The following is a 21367-nucleotide window of genomic DNA, read 5'->3' as shown; positions in this document are numbered from 1 at the left end:
TCCAGATTATTCTTCTAATCTCAGATTACCAATGAAATCAAACAGAAACCAGCACCGGCCGGCTGTCCTCACTGTAGGTGAAGCTGACCTGGTCAAAGGTCACCAAACCTTTGCTCAGCCAATCGGGAGGAGGCCGCTTCTGGGTTTCCAGGGGGAGACTGGCTCTGGAGATGGGTGTCCTCTTTCCACAGAGGTCATCTGCAGACACAGGCGGAGCCAAACGTCTGCAGATGCTTGTGCAGCCGTCTGCGCTGCTCCTCACCATGTTCTCCATCTGGGCGCTCTGCCTCACGCCCCACTGGAACACGCCCATCAGCGTGACGGCGTAGGTCAGTGGCACGTCCAGTTCTGAGGAGGAAACAGAAAGGAGAAGTTGTGGCGCCCCCTGGTGGAGACCAGCAGTGTTTCTCAGGGTTTGGGAGCAGCAGGACGCCAAAGGTGGTGATGGGGATGAAGATGACGCAGATCCCATGGAGCCGGACGGCAAACCAGCGGGAGGTGGTGAGGAAGAGGAACCACACTCCTGTGCAGAATTCCAAAAACTCATTTCCAACTATCAGCAGTCTGTTTGGTTCTTCTTCCTCACTTTATCCACAAACATGACACAGCAAAATGTTGGGAAAGTCTTCAATATTGACAATTATGAGCAGTTTTATTCTTCATTTTTGTTTGGGAGTCAACCCCCACAACAATATTGTGCACAAAGCAGCAAAGTGTGTGGGTGACCTGCTGGATGCTCACGTTCTAAGTGTGGTCAACCAGAGTTTATCAAAGATTTTACTCTGCAATGTCTTTCTAATTTTGGTTTAAAAAATCTCATTTTCACTATATTCGTTTTCTACAGTTTGCTGTTTTTTTGGTCTAAGTTTTTTCTAATTTTCACTGTATTATTTCTGATTTCTGTTGTGTTTTTTTCTGAACTTGCTATCAAATTCAAAGTTGGAAGTGTGATCCAATGAAAACTTCATAAAGACACTTTTTTGTTGTATTTGGAACAATCTCACAAATCTGAACAAAAATAGCTACAAATGAGGCTTTTCACAGCAAATATGAGGTTAGATTCCAAACAGATGAAATCATTCTAGGTCCTGATTAATAAATGGATGGCATGACAGCACTAGTATCAATATGTGGTTTGAATTAGCAGCACCGTCTCCAACAGTCTGCATGAAATGAGTTTCTTTTTAGATTGGGAAATTCAGTGGCAGCTTATGGAAAACCATTGCTAAATCAGTGTTCAAACCCTAGTAAAGGCTTTTTGGATGAACATTGGAGACACTGATGGGATTTGAACCAGACAACACTTTGTATTGATGCACAAATACAGCAACGTGTTTCCATGGTGATGAGTCACCACCAATTGAAAAGAAAAAACAACAACATAGAGACGGTAAAAACAGAAGATATTTGAAAAAAAAATGCATCCAGACAATAAAAGGCAGCAATTTCTCTCCTGCCTTTGGTCTGAATGAATTGTTAAATTCCACTGTTGGTTTTTAGAGAACACTTGACATCAGATGGTTCCAAAAACTGAGTGGAACCTGGTGAACGCGTCCTGAGCCGACTCGTCTACATCCTGGATCTCCAGAGGGGAACTGGTTTGGGACTGGATGAGAAGGAGGGTCAAAGGTCACTTTAGTCTGTTCCATTTAGTTTAGCCATTACCTATTGAATTGGATGACTTCATGTTCTTTAGGGTTTGGTGTTTATTCTACAATTACCGGTAGAATTGAGACGACTATTGTTGGAATATTGGACTACATCAATCAAATTGAATAGAATTGAAAGAAGGGGGGTTCATTGACTCTATTGAGCCTTTGATCTGATTGAACAGGAGTTTCTATTTGGTACATTAGAGTTTCTGGGATTTGGTTAACATTTAATAATAGAATGAATTCAGTTTCTGTTTTGGTTTTTGTTCCCAATAGTACCGTCCTTCCACAAAGAACGTCCCTAAGATTCCCAGTTAAGAAAGGAATAAAGTAGGTTTGTTTCAAAAATGTCATTTAGAAAATCTCAAAGAATTCAATGAAAGCGACTTGCTGATGTCACAGTCTTTAATGAAAACGGTAACCAACTTCCTCAAATGTTTCAAACAACAGTTGTTTCCATTGAAAGCCTTGGGTCTAAAATGAAAGCTGTGAAGACAACAGTTCAACATTTGGAGAAACATCAACCAAAGGACATGGATCAGTTCACTGATCTCAGGATCTGGAAAAAGTCTCAAGTCAATGGAAACTTAACCCTAGCTGGTTCAATGTTTCTGACAGAAAAGGATTTCTGCTTTGACCCAAAGGCAGAAGAGACACAGCCAGTAGAAGCATCTACCAAGCAAGAAGAATCATTCAACAAACATGAGATTTTGGTTTATTCATCTTCATATTCAGCACATTTTTCATCCAGAAAAACAGATTTTTAATGTTTTTTGTCCCTTTTACAACAAATGGTATAGATTTTTGTAATGTAGTAAAAAACACCTTTTTTAAACGGGTTTCCCTTTGTGATGTCACATTTTCAAGACATTTTTGTTTCTTTCTCTATGAACTCTCATCAAGCGGCTGTTGATCAAAGTTCTTTGTGTTTGGAAGCCTGTCAATCAAAAGCATTCCAGAGAAAAAACCCGCTCAGCCATCACTGACGTGCTTGAAAACATCAATATTCAGGATTTACACCATTTCCAACCAGGAATTGAATCAAATCAATCTATTTTCTAAAAATATCCATTTTTAACAGATGTTTATCAGACATGACTAGAGGTTAGTTTATAGAAAACATTCAAAAAATGAAAACATTTGAAGAGACGGATAAAAACGTGGTAAAAAAAACTAACAATGACAGAAGAAAATACATTTGATTGGCTTATGACAGAAAAATGTTCAAATAAAAATGTAAATTAAATGAATAACACCAATCAATAAAGTTGATCAATTAAATGGTTTTCTTACGTTAAACAGTTTCAGGGAGAGTTTCCCTTTTGTTCCATTGAAATGTTCAACACATGATGTCAATAAAGCTTTCTATTTTGTATTAATCCAAAGCCTTAACACAATAAACAATGTTTTCAAACTGAATCAGCTGTTATTTAAAGGAAAACAGGGAAAAAAGGAGAACCAGAGCAGCTGAGCTGTGACAAATGAAAAGTTATAAAAGTTCAAAGTTGAACTGCAAAATGATCTGAATGATGAAAAAATCATTCTATGTTAGTTTGATGAATTATATAGTACATAAATATTAATGGTACAGTCTTAGAAATGTGCCTTTTCTAAGGTTAAATGAATGAATTAGCATATATCTAAACTAAGGTCAAACTCTACTAATTTGGTTTATTCTGATTCAGAAAAAGATTCATTCATCTATGAATGACTGTTATTATTGTCAGAAAGAACGCAGACATTGTCCTAAAACTAAACAGTGATCCCTTTCAGATCAAATGATTGCTCCTCACCCAACAGGAAGGACTCCCATGATGCTCAGCGGCTGAGAGGAGCTCCTCATCAGGAAAAACTGCTTAGTTGGCCTGGAACTCCTCCGGTCCCGGACCAATCTGAGGAGTGAAAAACATCCATGATGCAATATTAGAGGAGAATCTGCAGCTGGACAGTAAACATGTTGATCAGTAAACAGGTTCATGGGTGTCCGTCGCTCTCCACAGATCAAGAAAACTTTGAAAAAGGAGGAAGAGGAGGAGGAGGAGGAGGAGCACTGCCAATTCTCTGCTAGAAAGGAGGAGTCAAGAAGAGTCATGTTTGGGAGAAATGATCCTGATCTTCAATGTTTCCTCCAAGAAATGATTTGAAGTGTTCATGAAGAGCTTTCAGAGTGTGACATCACCATGGAAGATGGTTCACTTCCTGCTCCAAGTCGTAGCACTGATTGGTCCGAATCGGTCTTAGTCAAGGCTTCTACCACAACTACTTTTTGGCCAATCAGGAGTGAGCTTGTTGGAAGGCCACGGCCCTACCACTTGAAATCTGTCAAAGGTTTGAAATGTTAGATGTGGGGGGCCAGCAGGCTCCACCTACTTTTATTGAAGCCTCTGATTGGTCAGTTCATAACTTGAATAGCTTTACGCTAAAAAAGAGAATTATCAAGATTATTAAAAATAGAAAAAATGGTTATTCCCACAAATAGGACTGAGAAAAAGCTGTTTATTTCTCTATAGACGTCTATGGGATTTTTGGCTTCTTGGAGCCCCTGGTAAACTGAGTTGGAAACCCCTGATCTGTACAAACCACTAAAGATGAAAGAAATGGTCCAATCCTTTCAAACTGGAGCCGTTTCCAAGTGAGTCCTGATTCTATCACCTCATAGGATGTTGGAGTCCAAACCTTCACTCTGCTAAAAACAGGCCGCTCAGAAAGAAGTCCAACATTCTTTCTGCTTTGGCAGATAAGTCAAAGAGAATCTGCCAGTTGGAGAAGAAAAATGGTTTGACCAAGAATTCTGATATGAAGAAAATCAATTCCAGTCACTGTTTCCTCTTGATGAGAGGATTTTTCTTTTCTAGTGTTTGTCTTCCAGGAAACAACCACATTCCTTCACAACAGCTTTGATTGACTTTAGGCTCTTTTTTCTAGATGCTTGTATTGAGGAGGTTTCAAACAGGAAAATTCAATCAGAACCAAATCAAAGAAAACATTTTCTGCAGCTTAAAGTGGATTTCTTTGTTTTTGCTCACATCTCCTATACGCCTACAGAATAACATTGATTCATTTGTTGATGAGACGCTTTGGATGTGTTTGTTTTTGAAAAGTCTATCAATCTATTTTCTCCTGTTTTTGGTTTGGAAGAAACCAGGGGAGACGTGGGGGTCTGATGAAGATGATGGTCAGGAGGGGGAATTGCATCACCCCTGTGGGTGTCACTGAAGGAGGAGAAAAACCCCCCTGCTGGAACATCTGACCCACTACCCCTCTGATGGACGACGGCGGGGGGGGGGCTCCTCTCTCTGCTGTCCCAACCTGAACTCCTCCTGCAGGCGGCTGCTGCTGCCTAGCTTTCAGACGGCGGGGGCTCCTCTACGTCCTGCTGGCCTTCGTCTCTCTGCTCACCGTGACCCTCAACCTGCTGGTTATCATCTTCAGGCAGCTGCACACCCCCACCAACGCCCTGCTGCTGTCCCTGGCCGGGTCAGACCTGGTGGGGGGGCTGCTGGTGATGCCCATGGAGGGGGTTTGCTACCTGGAGACGTGCTGGCTGCTGGGCCGGCTCATGTGCGCCCTGACGCCTTTCCTCTCCTACTGCCTGCTGTCCGGCTCCCTGGGCCACATGGTGCTCATGTCCGTCCACCGGTACCTGGCCATCTGCCAGCCGCTGCTGTACCCCAGCAGGGTCACCCTGACCCGGTGGTGTTCCTGATCTGCCTGTGCTGGGGCTGCTCCGCCCTCTACAACGGCTGCATTCTGATGGGACAGCGGCCGCACAGGGTCCACACCTGCCACGGCGAGTGCGTGGTGGTCATCAGCCACACATCAGGAAGTGTCCACCTGTTCTTCTGGTTAGTCGGCCCCCGCTCTGTCATGCTGGTGCTGTACGCCCGGGTGTTGGTGGCGGCCGTGTCTCAGGTCTGGCGCCTGCAGACGGTCCCTTCTGTTCCCACGGTGAAGAGGTGGGAGTGGAAAGCAGCCCGGACCCTGGGCATGGTGATGGCAGTGTTTCTCATGTGCTTCTGCCCGTACTACTACCCTTCCCTGGCAGGCCAAGACCCCCCCACAAAGCTGTGGTATTATCTTGGGTCATGCTGCTGAACTCCTGCATGAATCCCCTCATCTATGCCTTGTTCTATCCCTGCTTCAGGAAGACCACCAGACTGATCTTCACCCTTAAAATACCAGCCAGACCAAGATCCTGGAGGTGAAATTGACCACAAGCCAAGCTCCTCCAACCTGTTAAAGTCAGCGTTCATTCAGAGAAAAGACAAACAGATGAGAAATGTTTACCCACAAGGCCATTTCTTTGGTTAGTGGTAAACTCCACAGAATGTCTGAATCCATGCCTCAAGTCCCAATAACCCTCAGATTTCCTCTTTGCTTGTTTGTGATCAATGTTCTAACAATAAAGGTTGAACAGTGGCAGTAAACTACCGTTATCACAGAAAACACTGATTTACCCAGAACACGACATTTTTACAATGTCAGGAAAATGTGAAAGAACATTTCCACAGGATGTTCTGTTTGAAAATGGACAAATATCAAAGGATTTACTCCATCATATCAACTCCATGAAACTATTTTAAATGTTTTGTTTCCACAAACTTTAAATCTAAGGATCTAAAGCATAAATCCTGGGATAGCAACGGTTAAATGTCAAAAGATGATGAATGATTGATGGACTTTAACAGTTTAGCTGCATGAAGTTAAGCAGTAAAAAGGTTTTCAAAAAGACAACAAAAAGATGCTATTAGGCTACAAATATTCATCAATCAATGAAAATTGAAAGTATAGAGAACCTAAAGTAGATCATCCTTAAACAAAAGGATGGAGTTTGGAGTCATTTCAGGAAGTGAAGATCATCAATCTCCATCACTTGGAGGAGAAATGTTTCAGAAGCTGCCATGACTCAACGGGACGAAGGAGAAGCTTCATCGTCTCTTTTCAGAAGCATTCCCTGTGAAAGCATGGTGGTGGTGCTATCATGGTGTGTATTTTCCTTGATGTTTTAGCTGTAGAAGGCTTGTGTGGTTTATTAAAATAACACTGACTGTGTTTGAGAATAAAAGAGTGATTGCTGAGCTTAAAAACACTGAAATATTCAGAAATAGAAACGTTCTACCAAAATCTGCTTTGGAATCCCACGTCAAAAAGTCTCCTCTATTCAGTTTGCTTATTATGGGTAATGTCTGCCACCTGCTGCTGTGATCTGCTGCTGCAGTTTATCAGAGATTTAACCATTTTTGGAGGAAACTTGTTCTCTAAATCAGAAGGAATTTCAACATTAATATATCCATGACAATCTGACAATCAGATGTATTAATAACAATTAACAATCTGGCGGAGCAGATATAGGGGCGTCCGTCCGCACGCCCCTATATCTGCTCCGCCAGACGGACACATTGACGAGAATATCAGTTTTGTTCATTATTTCGTTCTGTTAACTATTATTTATGAGGATGAATTGCACAACATGCCAATATTGCAGAACTTATTTCACTTTTCTTTTTCCAAATATGTGTTCATTTGAATTTGTTGTAATTTTCGTTTGATTTTTTTGTTTGTTTCACTGCTGATCGATCAAACGGATGTTGGTGTAGCTGTTAATTGTAAGACTTGCTTTGTGAAGTCTTCATGTTATTTCTGAGAGGCAGTATTGTCATTTTCACTTTCACGTGTTTCTTCCATCTGCCGACGGTGTCGCCGTTTCTCATTTCACCCGTTTTTGTGCGTACGCCTGGGTCAGAGCTTGAAGGACCGCACATTTTCCCGTCAAGTTTGCTTTTTATAAATCTCAATTATTAGGTAGAGAGTGGCGTACGCCTTCTTTTGTGCGTACGCAACATTTATAAATGAGGCCCCAGGTTCTGGTGTCTTTCCCTGTTCCAGACTGTGGAGGTGAACAGGGGATCCATGGTGCTCTTTTGATTATGCACTGACTTGATTCTATAAATGCATGAATATTCTATTGTGAAATATGTTTGTTTCCAGCCTGCAGTAACAGATGAGATGTGCCGAGGTCAGCAGCTATTTTATTTACACATTTTCCAGACATCCTTCAAGTTTATAATGTGAACTTTAGAGTTTAAAACTGTTTTCAAATGTTTACTCTGGTTTTTAGTTCTTTAGTTTAGTTTTTTAGTTAGTTTTGTTCCATTTAGTTTAGCCATTACCTATTGAATTGGATGACTTCATGTTCTTTAGGATTTTAGGTTTATTCTAACTATTGTTGGAATATTGGACTACATCAATCAAATTGAATAGAATTGAAAGAAGGGGGGTTCATTGACTTTATTGAGCCTTTGATCTGATTGAACAGGAGTTTCTATTTGGTACAAGGATGGAGTTTGGAGTCATTTCAGGAAGTGAAGATCATCAATCTCCATCACTTGGAGGAGAAATGTTTCAGCAGAATTGGTTTGACCTCAAGATCATTTTGGAAACGATGTTCTTGATTCAAATGGAGAAATTCTTCAATGAAGAGACTTCAAAAGTCAATTTGATATTTAATGTTCAACCAAGGAATTTCAGAAAACCTGCAGAGAAATTCCAATTGCTTTAATCCATTTAATAAGAAATAGAATATTGTCTTCCAATGTTCAAATTAAACTACCAAATTTATTCATAGATGAAATAAAACTCACTGAAAAATGTGATGATAAATATGTAAACAAATCCTTTAAAGGTCAATTCTACCATGACTTTAACAGTAAAGTATCATCAATCTAAAATAACAGACACATCAGGTGATCAACTATGGAAATTCATCAAATGGCCCGTAGTCCCCAAAATGAAAGAAATGCATCCAAATGAAAACAGATCATCTGAATTGACTGTGTTTGAAATTGAAGTCAGACTGTATTTCTCCTCATTGAATGGATTCAGAACTCAAATCCTTTATTGATGACATTTGGAAATCTGCTCCAGAATAGTTACTGATCTAGAGTCCAGATTGTTAAATGCCTTGAAATGTCATTGATGCTGAAAGATTTCTAGATTTTTAGACATGTAGACATTGTTTTGTGTGTGTAGAGCTGTGCCTTGCATCATTGTGTGGTTGTGTCTGAGAGTTTGTAATGATTATATTTCAATAATAATCAAATCTAAAAAGAGGGCGTCAGCAGCTTTAGCATCACCCACCAAGCTTTAGTTTGATGTTTTCTACTGGATTTATTTCCTTTTTGTGGAATAAAGTTGTTTTTAAAACATGATGGCGCTGAAACCAGGGAATTCTGGGATATGTTGGCATGAATAAATGCATACAAACATCCTGCAGACACACAGCGATATGTGTTGATTATTTATTTATTTATTCAATCATTCAAACTTTATTGCACATGATGTCATTTTCCAAGGATTCACTTTCAGGTTTGCAATAAGAACATCATTGTAAATAACAAATACACACATGTATAAATCTACTTTAAAGGAAAACCAGTCATTGTAATTTTCAAAATAAAAGCACGTTGTCCAGCAGAGTTGTACTGTTGTACTTTTGTACTTGACGTTTTTACCGTTTGTAAAAGTTCTCATCTGCTCCAAAACAGCCACCAAAGTGTATTTTGGAGATGTAGCTTCCAGCCTTAAAGGAGGCGGCGCTGTCATGGTGTGGGCTTTCCACTCTGGGATCTGTTTGTTCCCAAAAAGCATCTCAAAGCCATGAGGACTTTTCTGAACTTCCAGTCCCACACAGACACATGAGTTGGTTTGGTTCTCCTGTGTTCTGCAGCAGAGACGTTTTCCTAAACTTGTTGATGACTAAAGTTCTGCTGGTATTTTTCCTCTTCCAAACAGAACCAGAACCTTTTGTAGAGCTGCTTGCTTCAGTGTGTAGAGGAGTGTTTGATTCTCACATCTGGATCTATTTTGGCTAAAGGTGCTGTTTGCTGGTAACCCCCCCGCTGAGGATGTCTTTCTGTATTTGTGCTTCTGTTCATCACTGATTCAATCAACTTTTCCTCTTTTCACGTTGGTGACTCCTTCAATTAACGCAGAAAAACATCAAACTAGTTTTTATGTCTATTTCAGATACATTTGGACATTTTTATTGTTTGATTCTGTTGGTTTTTGTGATTTCTGGTTTCTATCCATCAGATTTAGTAGCTGCAGCGTCACATGACTTTAGAAAACGTAAAGAAGTGAAATAATTCAGATAAATGTGTAGAAAAAACAAAGAAGTGGAGATAAAGAATAACTGGAATTTATTCTAGGAGCATCTTAAATTCAGGGAGAGCCAAGGCGAACACAACAAACAGAACACACCTCTAGTAAACGGAGAAACAAACTTCCCTCAGATCCTACAAAATAAAAGTCCCAAACCTACATGCTGACTGTCTGACCACTAAAAGAAACAGGAGAACAAGGATTTGACAGAAAATGGCAGCTCTCCCCTACAAAGTTGACAGTTTCTGTCTCTTCCAAATCAGCCCATGAGCCCAGCCTGATGTCACCACTGTTAGACTGCAGACTGGGGCTGCTATGCTGCTCCAACTCTTCTATCTGATCCTCAATCATCAATACAACCACTGGCACCTGGTCAGGGGCGTGTCCAACCTGAGAGGTAACCATCCATGACAATCCCCTTCACGTTGTAGCAGTGTTTCCAGCTAGAGCTAGGGCCTCCATCCACATCAGTTTAGAGAAACCGTCCAGGTTTACTTTGAACCAAGAGGAAACTTTTTTATTTAAAATGGAAACTAACTGGAGCCAGGTTAGTTTACCAGCTGTTTACTGGTTGTTGTTACAAATTCATATCAGAGTTTATTTGCAGGAAACGACCAAACTTCACAATTTGACCCATAGTGACGTTTCAGAAGTTAGAATTAGAGGAAGTGCAGTTCTCCATCAGTCCACTGGGGGAGCTGCAGCACCATAACTGAGAGACAGTGGAGCTGATCTCAGATCAGTTCCTGCTGCAGCTCTGACACTCATCTCCACTTCCTCTGATTCCTCCATCACTCTGCTCTCCACCTCCCAGGAACACCGTCCAGTCACCACATCTCTGCAGACCAGCTGCTGCTGCTGCTCCTCTCTTTTCCTCCAGGAGGAACATCAGACTCACCACCTCCACCTGCAGAGAGAAAGTAGAGAGCCAGAGATGAAGGAGTGTCTCCTGATCCTGGTCTGTCAGTCAGTGATGCAGCACAGCAGCAGAAAGAGCAGCAGGAGCTTCAGTCCTGTTCAGAGCAGCAGCTTCCTGTCATCTTCACCTGTTGGAGCTTCTGCTGCTCTGATTGGCTGACTGTTGTCCTGAAGCCTGTCATCATTCTCCTCAGAGCTTCACTGAGAAGCTGCAGCTTCACAGGAAACTCTGCATCTTTGCTCTCAGACTAACTTTAGGACCAAACATCTGGAAGCAGCTGGACTGACTCCAACCCTCTACTGACCTCAGAGTCTGCAGTTTGGAGTTTGGACTCTCCACCAGATCCTGGAGCTGCTGAACATCTGAAGACTGAAGGTTGTTGGAGCTCAGGTCCAGTTCTGTCAGGTGGGACGGGTTGGACTTCAGAGCTGAGACCAGAGCAGCACAGCTGGTCTTTGACAATCTGCAGTCAAACAACCTGAATCCAGAAGAAAGAGTTGAGTTTAAAGACAAAGTTCCTGTTTTTCATCCTTCACTTCTTCTAAAGAGTTCAGAGCTGAAGAAGATCAGAAAGTTTAGAAAAAGTCCAAAGATGTGAAGCAGCAGCAGATCAGAAGAGTCCAGCAGAAGCAGAGAAGAAGAACATTCAGGAACATTCAGGACAACATGCAGCTGCTTCAGGAAAGAAGTCCAGATGTGTGAAAGTCAAACATCAGCCTGTGGCTGCATCCAAACCAACTGATGTTTCTGCAGCAACAGCAGAAAAAGTCCACTTCCTCTTTCTGCTCAGCTCTTCTCCAAACAGCACTGAATCATGGGAGAATTTCAGCAGCAGGATGCTGGAAAGTCTTCCTCCCAGTTTTCAGGAGATGATCTTCCAGTCCTTCTCTGCTGCAGCCCTTCAAGCAGAGACTTTCAGCTCCAACAGATCAAAGCAGAGAGAAGAAGGAAGTGATGAGGAAGAGTCAGCAGCAAATGTTGGACATTGATCCCTGATCAAGCATGACTTCAGCTCTGAATGAAGAGTCAGAAGCTGCTGGGAGCTTTGATGGATGATGTGATGATGTTTGTGGATGAAAAGGTGAGGATGTTTGTGGAGGATGTGTCTGTCAGAGCAGCATCCAGCTGCAGCAGGACTCTGTCACCCTAACCCTTTGGACTCTCAGCTGCATCTGCTGAAACACAGCAGGACTCAGAGTGCATGTGAGCGTGCACGTGAGGCTGCTGCTTCTGCACGCGCTTTAAAGGAGTCTCTTGGACCAAAGCCTCATGTCTGCAGTTCAGTCCTAACACAACTTTGTCATCATATTGATGTGAACACAACTGAAACATGGAGTCTGACCTCAGAGTCTGCAGTCTGCAGTCTGGACTCTCCAGAAAACCACACAGATGAAGAACTCCTGGATCCTGCAGGTTCTGGTTCCCGCTCAGGTCCAGTTCTGTCAGATTGGACGGGTTTTCCTCCAGAGCTGAGACCAGAACTTCACAGCTGATCTCTGACAAACTGCAGTCCTTCAACCTGCAATGAGACAGAAAAGTGTGTTCAGGAGCAGTGATGCAGCTGGAGGTCCAGGAACTTGGTCCATTCAGTCAGGTGGGACCCGCCCTGATGAGACACTGACAGATGACATTTTTAGGAGAGATTTTGGAGGGAAAATCATGAAGACCTGGAAATGAAAATGAATTATGCATGGGAGGGGCTGTTTATCAATTTCTTTTGAATTTTAAAGTTGAATGACATTGCAATAGATTTAATATACCTTTAAAATGAAATGGAAATGAGAAACGAAAATAAATTTTCATCTGAAATATGGAACCAAAAACACATAACAGTTTAAAATCCAATAATTTTACTTTGATTTAAAGCTTTGATTTCTAAAATGTCAGATTAAATACTTTTTCTCCATCTTGAATCCTAAATTGTAAAATACATTTTCAAATGACATCATCACATTGTAAAGTGAATTGTTCATTGAGAATTGAAGATCACTTTGAATGATTGGTACAAGATCTTCAGTAGGAAAATCTGGATCACATTTTAATGGATCTGACACAAATCAAGAGAATATAGAAAGGTTAAACCCCCTGCAGATATTTTACAGAGAGTGGGCGACCTTGGAGCATTTCGGGCAGTCAATCTCATGCAGGCAGTTACTTAGGCCACTCCCCCAGGGCGGTTCAGTTAATCAACTCACCTGTGCAGCATCAAATTTAAGTCCAGGTGTGTAAACTGTTCGTTCTTGTTTACTGCAGCACTGAGTTCTTTGCCGGTTCTCCTTGCTCGCTGTTCTCCTTCTCCTTCTGCGTCTTGATGTTCTCCCCCCGTTCTTTTCGGATTGTTGGATCTCCCTTCTTACGGGGGGGGTCCGTCTCCCCGCGTATGCCGCTCTTTTTTCGGCTACCGGCTCCCGGGGCGTCTTTGGAGCTGCGGTTTTCGCATTTTCTGCTGCGTGTCTACGGAGAAGCGTCCTGCAGCTTTTGGGTTGTCAGTGGCGATCCATCGGGACATGTATCGGCCTTATTGAGTGCCGTGATCGCCGGAATGTTTGGTGAGCGGCGTGCTGCCATCTCTCATGCTTCTGTGCTGTGTTTTCTTCCGGGTTTCGTTTTCTGCTTGACGCGGTCATTGGTGACGTCACGCCCCTCAGGACCCTGGGACTTGCCGTCCTTAATAAGGACACGGTTCAATTCTTCAAAACCTGGTCCAGTTTCTGCTGTGTGGGCAGGGCCGGCCCTGATCTTCTGGGGGCCCTAAGCGAAATGTAATTAGTGGGCCCTCTAACTGATCGGCATCACCAACAAAACACAACTGTTGTTGTAATATAAATGAAATCTCTCTATTACTACATTTTGTGAATGTATTATTGTTGCTGCAGAAGAATTGAACACAGTATATTATCTGCATGTTGGATGCACATTTAGTGAGGCCAAACCAATTTTAAAAGTGAAAAGAAAAAAATATGAATGACAAATGTGTATATATAGATATATCTATTTTTTAATGTAACATTGGGCACTCAACAAATGACATTCCCAAAACTCCAACTTATTAAAAACAGCAACTTAATAGACAATAAAATAATAAAACAATCCAAAATAAAGAACACAACAGCTCAATGAGGGGGATTTTGAGGGGGTTTTTGGAAAGTCAGAGTCTTTCTCAGTCTGAAAAGGACCTCTTTCTGGATCAGAGAGTGTGGTTGGCCATTCAGCTGGACCAATTGGATTTGAGGTGTGTGGAATTTTGGATCCAGTAGCTCCTCTTTCATTCACGCCTCTCTTGGAGTCTCTGGAACATAAAGACATAACTTCAATAAAAGCAAACAGTGAAAAGTCAAAGAGTCCAAACAAATCTACAGAACAGTTACAGTGATGCTGGAAGCAGAATGTTGGAAAGAAGTGCCCTCACTTTTGTGTGTGTCTGCAAATGTATGACTTTCTTTTAAGTAGTAATGAAACAAAAAGTTTGATATAGGTTCCATATGGGGTGGATTTGAACTTACTAGCAGCATCAATGTTTTCCCTTTCAGCAGAAGATGTGGTGACAGCAGTTTCTTCTGCAGCTAAACAACAAGAATTATTATACAATAATTAATGATGAAGTTAATAAAATAACTATAGCAGAATACTACTAATTATATAATAGCTCATTTAAAATCGGTGTGCAGGTTTTTCACAATTTCATGATCTTTTTATATAATTATGAGAGATTTATTGTTTGGTTGTATATTTGCTCAAGATCATATTTATTTATTTAGTTATGAACAACTGGGGGCTCCATACTTTTCAGCTGCTGTTTATGAAAAAAAAGGGGTTATGCAGACATTTCTTTTAAAATTACTTTACAAGCTAATTAATTGCCTGAAATCACATCTTCAGTGATGTCAGGAACATCTTGGGATGTGGACGCTGCACCACCTCCAATACTTTTTGATACTTTTTGAGAGCAGAAGAGACTGTCGGCTGAGACGGAACTGTGCAAAACATCATCACTACGTAGAACCAAAACTGCAAAATACAAATAAGAAATTAATTTACCCATTTATAAATAATAAATGTAAACACTAATTTGAGTATAAATGGAAATATAACCATTTATACACTTCTTTAGTTATTATTTTGTATATTCATAATTTTAAAATTAGTACATTTATTTTGTTTGTCATTTATCAGAATCTTTTTTTTATTATCATTCTGCAGAGCACAATGAAATTTTTTCCAGCAACTCTCGATATAAAAAAGGTAGAATAAAATAAAATAAGAATAAGGAGCTATATAAGGCATAAATACTTAAATACTGTACAGTAGAGTGGGGTGAATATTGCACGAGTGGGTATTCCACATTAGAATGGATATTGCACATACAGCATGAATATTGCACACAGTTTAAAATAGAGTCAGAGCATTATAAATGAGAACATTTATTTCCTAATTGTATTTGGCAGTTTTCATTCTCCATATTTATGCTAATGCCAGATTTTAAGACACACTGTTGAAAAAGTCAGACTACCTGACTGTCTATAATAGATAAACAGCAGTTTTTATACTGACATAAACCAGAAAATGCAGAACACACTAAATATGTGTAGCAACACAACGAAACAACACGATAACGTGAGTTAAAACATTTATCAGCCATTACCGTTGTCATTATTTACTTTTCTCTACTCTCCGCCGTTTAGGTCATGTTCGCCCTCATCTTGGAAACTTGGGCATCAGAATTATTTTCGAGTTTTCCATGGAAATTAATTACGACAAAACGGGGTCGTTTATGTGCAATCTTCTTCACCTCGGATCGATTAGTATTTACGTAAATTGCGCAGCTGCACATAAATACTGGATAATGTAAAAAATACGGCCCCAACATCCTCCAAACTTACCTTGTGATTGATGTTGAAGCTCTTCATCTTTTTCAGCTCCTGATGGATAAAGTCTCTGTGGCATTAAGTTCTCTTGTTGTCGCTTTTTGTAACAAAATGCACTCATTTTTTTTTTCTTTTTCCCAACTTTATTAAAACAAAATGCACTCGTAAATACACACTGCGTCAGGTTCTGACAATGATGTTGACCAATTGTTGCTAAGAGTGGCGTAACATCATTATTTGGGTTGCCAGATTGGTTCAGGTGTGTTGAAGGGGGGGATCATTAAAGTGCGGGCAACTTTCTTTTGCACAACATTCAGAGCACACTTTGGTATGGAAAGCTCTATGAAATGGGTCGCCAGATTTGGTTCTTTTTTTATTTCATTTTTTTCGGCACTTCGGGGCCCTGGTGGTGACGGGGGCCCTACGCGGCTGCGTAAATCGCGTATAGGGGGAGAGGAGGGAGGGAGCCGTCCAGGGCAAGCTTTATAATTAGAGCTACCTGTGCTGTGTTCTGATCATGGAAAATGTGGCCGATTTATAAATAATAAAATTACAAACACATTGGTGTAGATTTTATGTATTTGTTGATAAATAAACCCTCAAGTCATTAGTCCATGGCAATATTTATTTTTGTGCCGCTGAACGATTTACGGGCTCTTGCGAGGAGGCTTTTTTTTCTGTAGTTTTATCTTCTAACTTACTGAAAATAGCTTTATATATGAATCTGTCCGTGTTCCTGGCAATAATTCAACCGTTTTTCATGGGATCAAACCGAAAACGAGCAGATATGCAGCATCACAGGACGGCAAGGAGGAGGAACAGACGTCTCAGAAAATTTCCTCTGGATGCCCCTGACCAGACTTGAACAACTTGTGAGTTAAACTTTAAGTTTTTTTATTAGTTCAATTTAAGCATTTGTTACTAATTATACTCAAAGTTACACAGTCTGCTGGGTAAGACTTTTTAACATTCTTTTTCAACACTGGATTATGAACTGTATAGTCTAACTACATGAAACACTTGTGAGATCTAAGTTTAGTATTTTTTATTCAGAGTCAAACCATATCACTTGTTTTTAACAAAAATACTTTTTTTTTTACTTTTTAAATATTTATATAAAAATCCAAAAACCCAGCCAAAAAAAACCCACGAAATTTTCCAGTATTTATAAATACGTCATAAACTAAAATGTAAGACATCAGAATAAAATGAAACATAAAAAAAATCAGATTTAATTTTCTCAATGAAATAATTATTTTTCTATTTTACAGGGTCTTCCACGTCTCTACTGCTTTGCCAACATAAAGGTTTCTGTCCTGGCCCTCTATGCTGACGCTCAGTCCGACACAAAACCAGACTTTCGGTTGACCCGCAGGACCATTGAGCATCTGGTGGAGCAGCTTCGGGTTCCTCACACTCCTGGGGGGGTGGGGGGGCACACAGGAGACTGAAGTCCCGGTCTTCCTTTTCTGGCTGGCGTGTGGCACATCATACAGTGTGGTAGCCAGGGCCTTTGACACGCCACGGTCCACTGTGAGCGACGTTGTCCACAGGACGGCAGACCGGATCCTCCAGCTGATGAGCAGGGTCACCCAGCATCCAGTGGGAATGAACTGCCATTAGTCACCTCTGGTTTTATAGCAGCTCGCTTGGTCTTCCACCTTCCAAAAGGTCGTAGGGAGCATTGATGGCTGCCACATAAGAATAAAGGCCCTAAAAGAAAATTCAGCTTGTTATTTTAACAGGAAGCTTTTTTATTCCATTCAACTGCAGGCTGTATGTGACTCTAAGCCAAATTTATAGATATTTTTGTTGGGAATCCAGGATCAGTCCACAGTTCACAGGTTCTACGTAAAAGCCAAATTTATGTAAATCAAACATTACCCACCTGAAGGATCCTTTTGGGTGATGGTGGGTATCCCTGCATTGCACATCCCATCACGCTGCTGACACCCTACAGGGAACCCACTAGGAATGCGGTTCAGGCCCGTTACAACCAGCACCACTCCAGAACACGCTCTGTGGTGGAGAGAGCATTTGGCATTATGAAGATGAGGAGGAGAGCAATATTTCTGGGGGCACTGGAAGTAAAACCAACCTTTGCAATGAAAATCATTGCCTGCAGTTCAGTTCTGCACATTCTGTGCATCAGCGAAGGGGACTGCTGGGAGCCACAGATGTTGAGCCACAGCAGGTTGACATCAGGAACATGCAGGACGAGCAAAGTGGAGTCCGTCTGCGAGGACAAATCTCTGCTTTCCTTTCAGCTCCAACTGTGACACACATGACTCTAGAAGACCAGGAGTATTGTTAACATATATAAAATAAATGTTAACATATAAAACGAAAATGTTATATGAAAATTCTTTTGAGATTGTTAAAAATGGCTCAGATTTAAATAATGCATGTAAATAATTCATTTTTGTTCCTGCATTTATTAAACAAATTGCAAAAACAATGACGACGTTACATTTTGTGAACAATATTTTAAACTCAGGTAAGCTTAACAGACTCTCCTGTCACTCTTTGTCCCTTCGTGCTCTTTCCTCCTCTCCTCTTTCAACAACAACCTTTACCCCAACATGACAACGATTACAGTTTAATGATAAATAAATACAAATCTGATCAAGTGTCTCTACTCCCATCCGGCACGAGCTTGCCTGATAACAAACAGGCTATCTTTCTCCATCCACAGATGGAACAGATTTTCCTTATCCTCGTCTGTCCCTACATATATATTATCACATTTAAAAAATGTGTTAATAACTTATTACTACGGTTAGAACTCACTCATTTTTTATGTAATATCAACAGCGTTTGTTTTTAGCATTCGGCGCTAATTCGCGCTAGCGTTAGCTTTAGCATTACCGAAATTGATGAGCTTCAAAACAATGTAGATAGTCGATTGAGGAATATAACATATTACACACATCATCTTACATATTTACAAATATATTTTACAACAGATACTTGATACTTTTAAATATACTTACATTTTTAAGTCCTCTTTCTCGCGCAATCGTCCGCCATCTTCGAATAATTCAAATGCAGTGTATTGTGGGTCACACGCAATGCATTCTGGTATGAACGCAGTGCATTCTGGACAATATTCGCCGATCGAGTGAGCATCGATCCACACTGGTTTTTCGTAGAGAATTCTGGGAAATTTCTAGTGGACATGATTTTTGAACTGTAGATTCGGACAGCACTACAAAATGGCGACCGCACTATATAGTGCACTATATAAGGGTTAGGGCGGTAATTCGGACACAGCCTCAGTTCCTGATTCAAGGAAAACCAAGTTGCTGATTCATGAAAACATAGTTGCTGATTCATGAAAACTTGTCAAAGAGACATTGTAGAATTTTCCAACAGCAAAGCTAAATGAACAGAACCCTTTTCAGAACCTTTAGAACAGGAAATCCTCCTCTGTGTTCCACAGAAATCCACAATGAGTCCAGATTTCCAAAAGAACTGGGATTAGCGGTTTGGCCCTGAAGAACTCATGACCAGGACTGCTGCTGAACTAGTTCAGATAGTTAACGGCACATTTGATGGACAGAAATGACAGAGCAATGCAATATTGGAGTGTGTCTGAAGGTCACACACACAACAAGCTCTGAAGAATTCAACTTCTGTTGTTCTGAGTAAAGTCAGCCTGCCCACTTCTCACAACAGATGAAAATAGCAGCTAGCAAGCTACACAAGCGCACACCATACAACACAACAAAGAATCACTTGGAGGCAGAATTAGGAACAAACAACATTTTCTGTTAATCCCTCTTCTGTCAGAGTAGAAGATCCAGAAAGCAGAAGAGATGAAGAATCAGACACTTCAGACGCTTTTCAGCCGTGCAGAATCACAAAGTGAAGCAAGTTTGATCATGACAGAGGAGATCAGCGCTTCAGCCAGACCATTTACCCAGAGAGAAGTTCTGAAGAGCTTTGATTTGACCAGGATTTATCATTTAAGGCTCACAGATCTCAGACGTGGAAAACTGCATTTGTTCACCTGTTCAATATAGCTAAGATCAGAAATCTACTTTCTAAGAGTGATGCTGAAAAACTCATCCATGCATTTGTTACGTCTAGACTGGATTACTGTAACTCCTTGTTAGCAGCGTGTCCTAAGAGTTCCTGAAGAAGTCTCCAGCTTGTTCAGAACGCAGCAGCTAGATTGTTAGCAGGAACTAGCAGAAGAGATCACCCGTGCAGAATATGGAGGTGAACATCCTAATGGATTCATTTCAGTGAAATGGTTCATTTTGTTTAGGGGTTCAGATACTTCAGTGTTGTGTTGTGTATTTTGTGCTTTTGTGTAGAAGTTTTTATCGTGTTAAAAGTGATGGACTGTTGTCTTTTGCGTTGTCTGCGTTTTAACAAACCATTTGTGGTTGTGTGTGTGAATTGTGTGTTTAGTTGGAGTTGTGTTGGTGACATGGCTAAAGGTAGATAAAGAGAAGCGGAGTCTCTGGGACCAGCAGGAGGTCCAGGTGATTGGGGAACCAGCGTATTCAAAAGCAAATGAAACGCAGCAAGGAGGATCTGATGACGTCTGACAGGACAGAGCAGTGAAGAAAGACAACGTCTTCCTCTGGGGGGGTCAGAACAAACAGGACAATGAGATGCACTCAGGACAGGGAGGTGTGACAAAGCAGGTTTGTCTGGGAACTGCTGATAGAACAGGATGGTGGACGCACAGCACACACACACATACTACATAAATAAACACAACAACACAACTATTGCGGATGAACAGAACGCTGCAGTATTAGAGGCTCCTGAATCTCTGATTCTACAACGGATGATGTCATTTCTGCAGAGAAATGTTATATTTGTTAGGAAACTTTATCTGGAATCACTGCAGAGAAATGCTGTTAGTTCACACCCAGCTTTTCCAGACATACGAATAGTTATGATAAGACTAAAATAATGGACAATAGGACAGACAATGTTTCCATTCATTGTGTCCACTGACGATGCATTCAGAAACTATAATCAGTCATATTGTTGGACACACATCCTAGAGTTCAGCCTCTCCTCAGCTGCAGGTCTGCAGCCTTGAGTTTCTCATGGAGATGAAGTCAGAGCGCTTTGTTTAGAATGGACTGCAAATGCTGCAGAGGAGTGTCTGTGCAGTGCTGGTGTCTACACAATGTTAGCTACACAACTAATGTTTCTGCAGACTATGACTGTATGATGATAGGATTGAAACTACCAAACTCAGACTAACAACCAAACTTTAACAAATGAACCTGAAAGGGAGAAACAATTGTGGATTAAACCTTTAATGTCAAAAGGAAGAAAATAAATTAGAAGACATCAATAAACGTTTAATTGAGTTACAGCTGGAAGAGGCTAGAAAGAAAGCAAAACTAAATAAATAAATATAAAGTCAAATTCAATTAAATATATAAATAACATTTCTTAGGCTCACAAGTAAAGCTTAGTGGTTGAATTTGTCCTAATCCTGCCCTTCACTGTGCACATCTACACAGCCCTCATAAACCACAAGCACTGGTACATTTCCACCATTCTGGATTACAGTCACTCTACCAGATGGAACTCCACTGCTGAGTGGATGAACTCACTCATGAGACGCAGTTCCTGATTGGTCCAACAGAGGAGCCACTGGCAGACTGGTACTGGGGATTTAGATCCAGAAACCACAGAGCATGAAGGTATTCTGTCAGCTTTTCTGGTGTAGAAACCTTGGATCTCCAGCCTTGAGCCCTACGTCTCCCCGTCTGACCCCCCTCACATGATTTTTC

General features: G+C 40.9%; 1 long non-coding RNA gene and 1 pseudogene across 1 annotated transcript; one reads left to right on the top strand and one right to left on the bottom strand.

Annotated features, from left to right (window-relative positions):
- The first annotated feature begins 4240 nt into the window (after positions 1-4240).
- Positions 4241-6077, top strand: LOC144982126 (trace amine-associated receptor 1-like; annotated as a pseudogene).
- A 10671-nt stretch (positions 6078-16748) lies between these two features.
- Positions 16749-19042, bottom strand: LOC144983665 (uncharacterized). Its single transcript, XR_013647431.1, has 3 exons — positions 17695-19042; positions 17485-17615; positions 16749-17309 (listed from the first exon to the last, which is right to left on the bottom strand). It is a non-coding gene; the product is annotated as an uncharacterized LOC144983665 (long non-coding RNA).
- Positions 19043-21367: the final 2325 nt, after the last annotated feature.

This window comes from Oryzias latipes, chromosome 2 (genome assembly GCF_053564925.1).
Source record: "Oryzias latipes strain Hd-rR chromosome 2, Olatipes_Hd-rR_3.1".
NCBI lineage: Eukaryota > Metazoa > Chordata > Actinopteri > Beloniformes > Adrianichthyidae > Oryzias > Oryzias latipes.
This window is presented reverse-complemented; position numbering and strand designations above follow the sequence as displayed.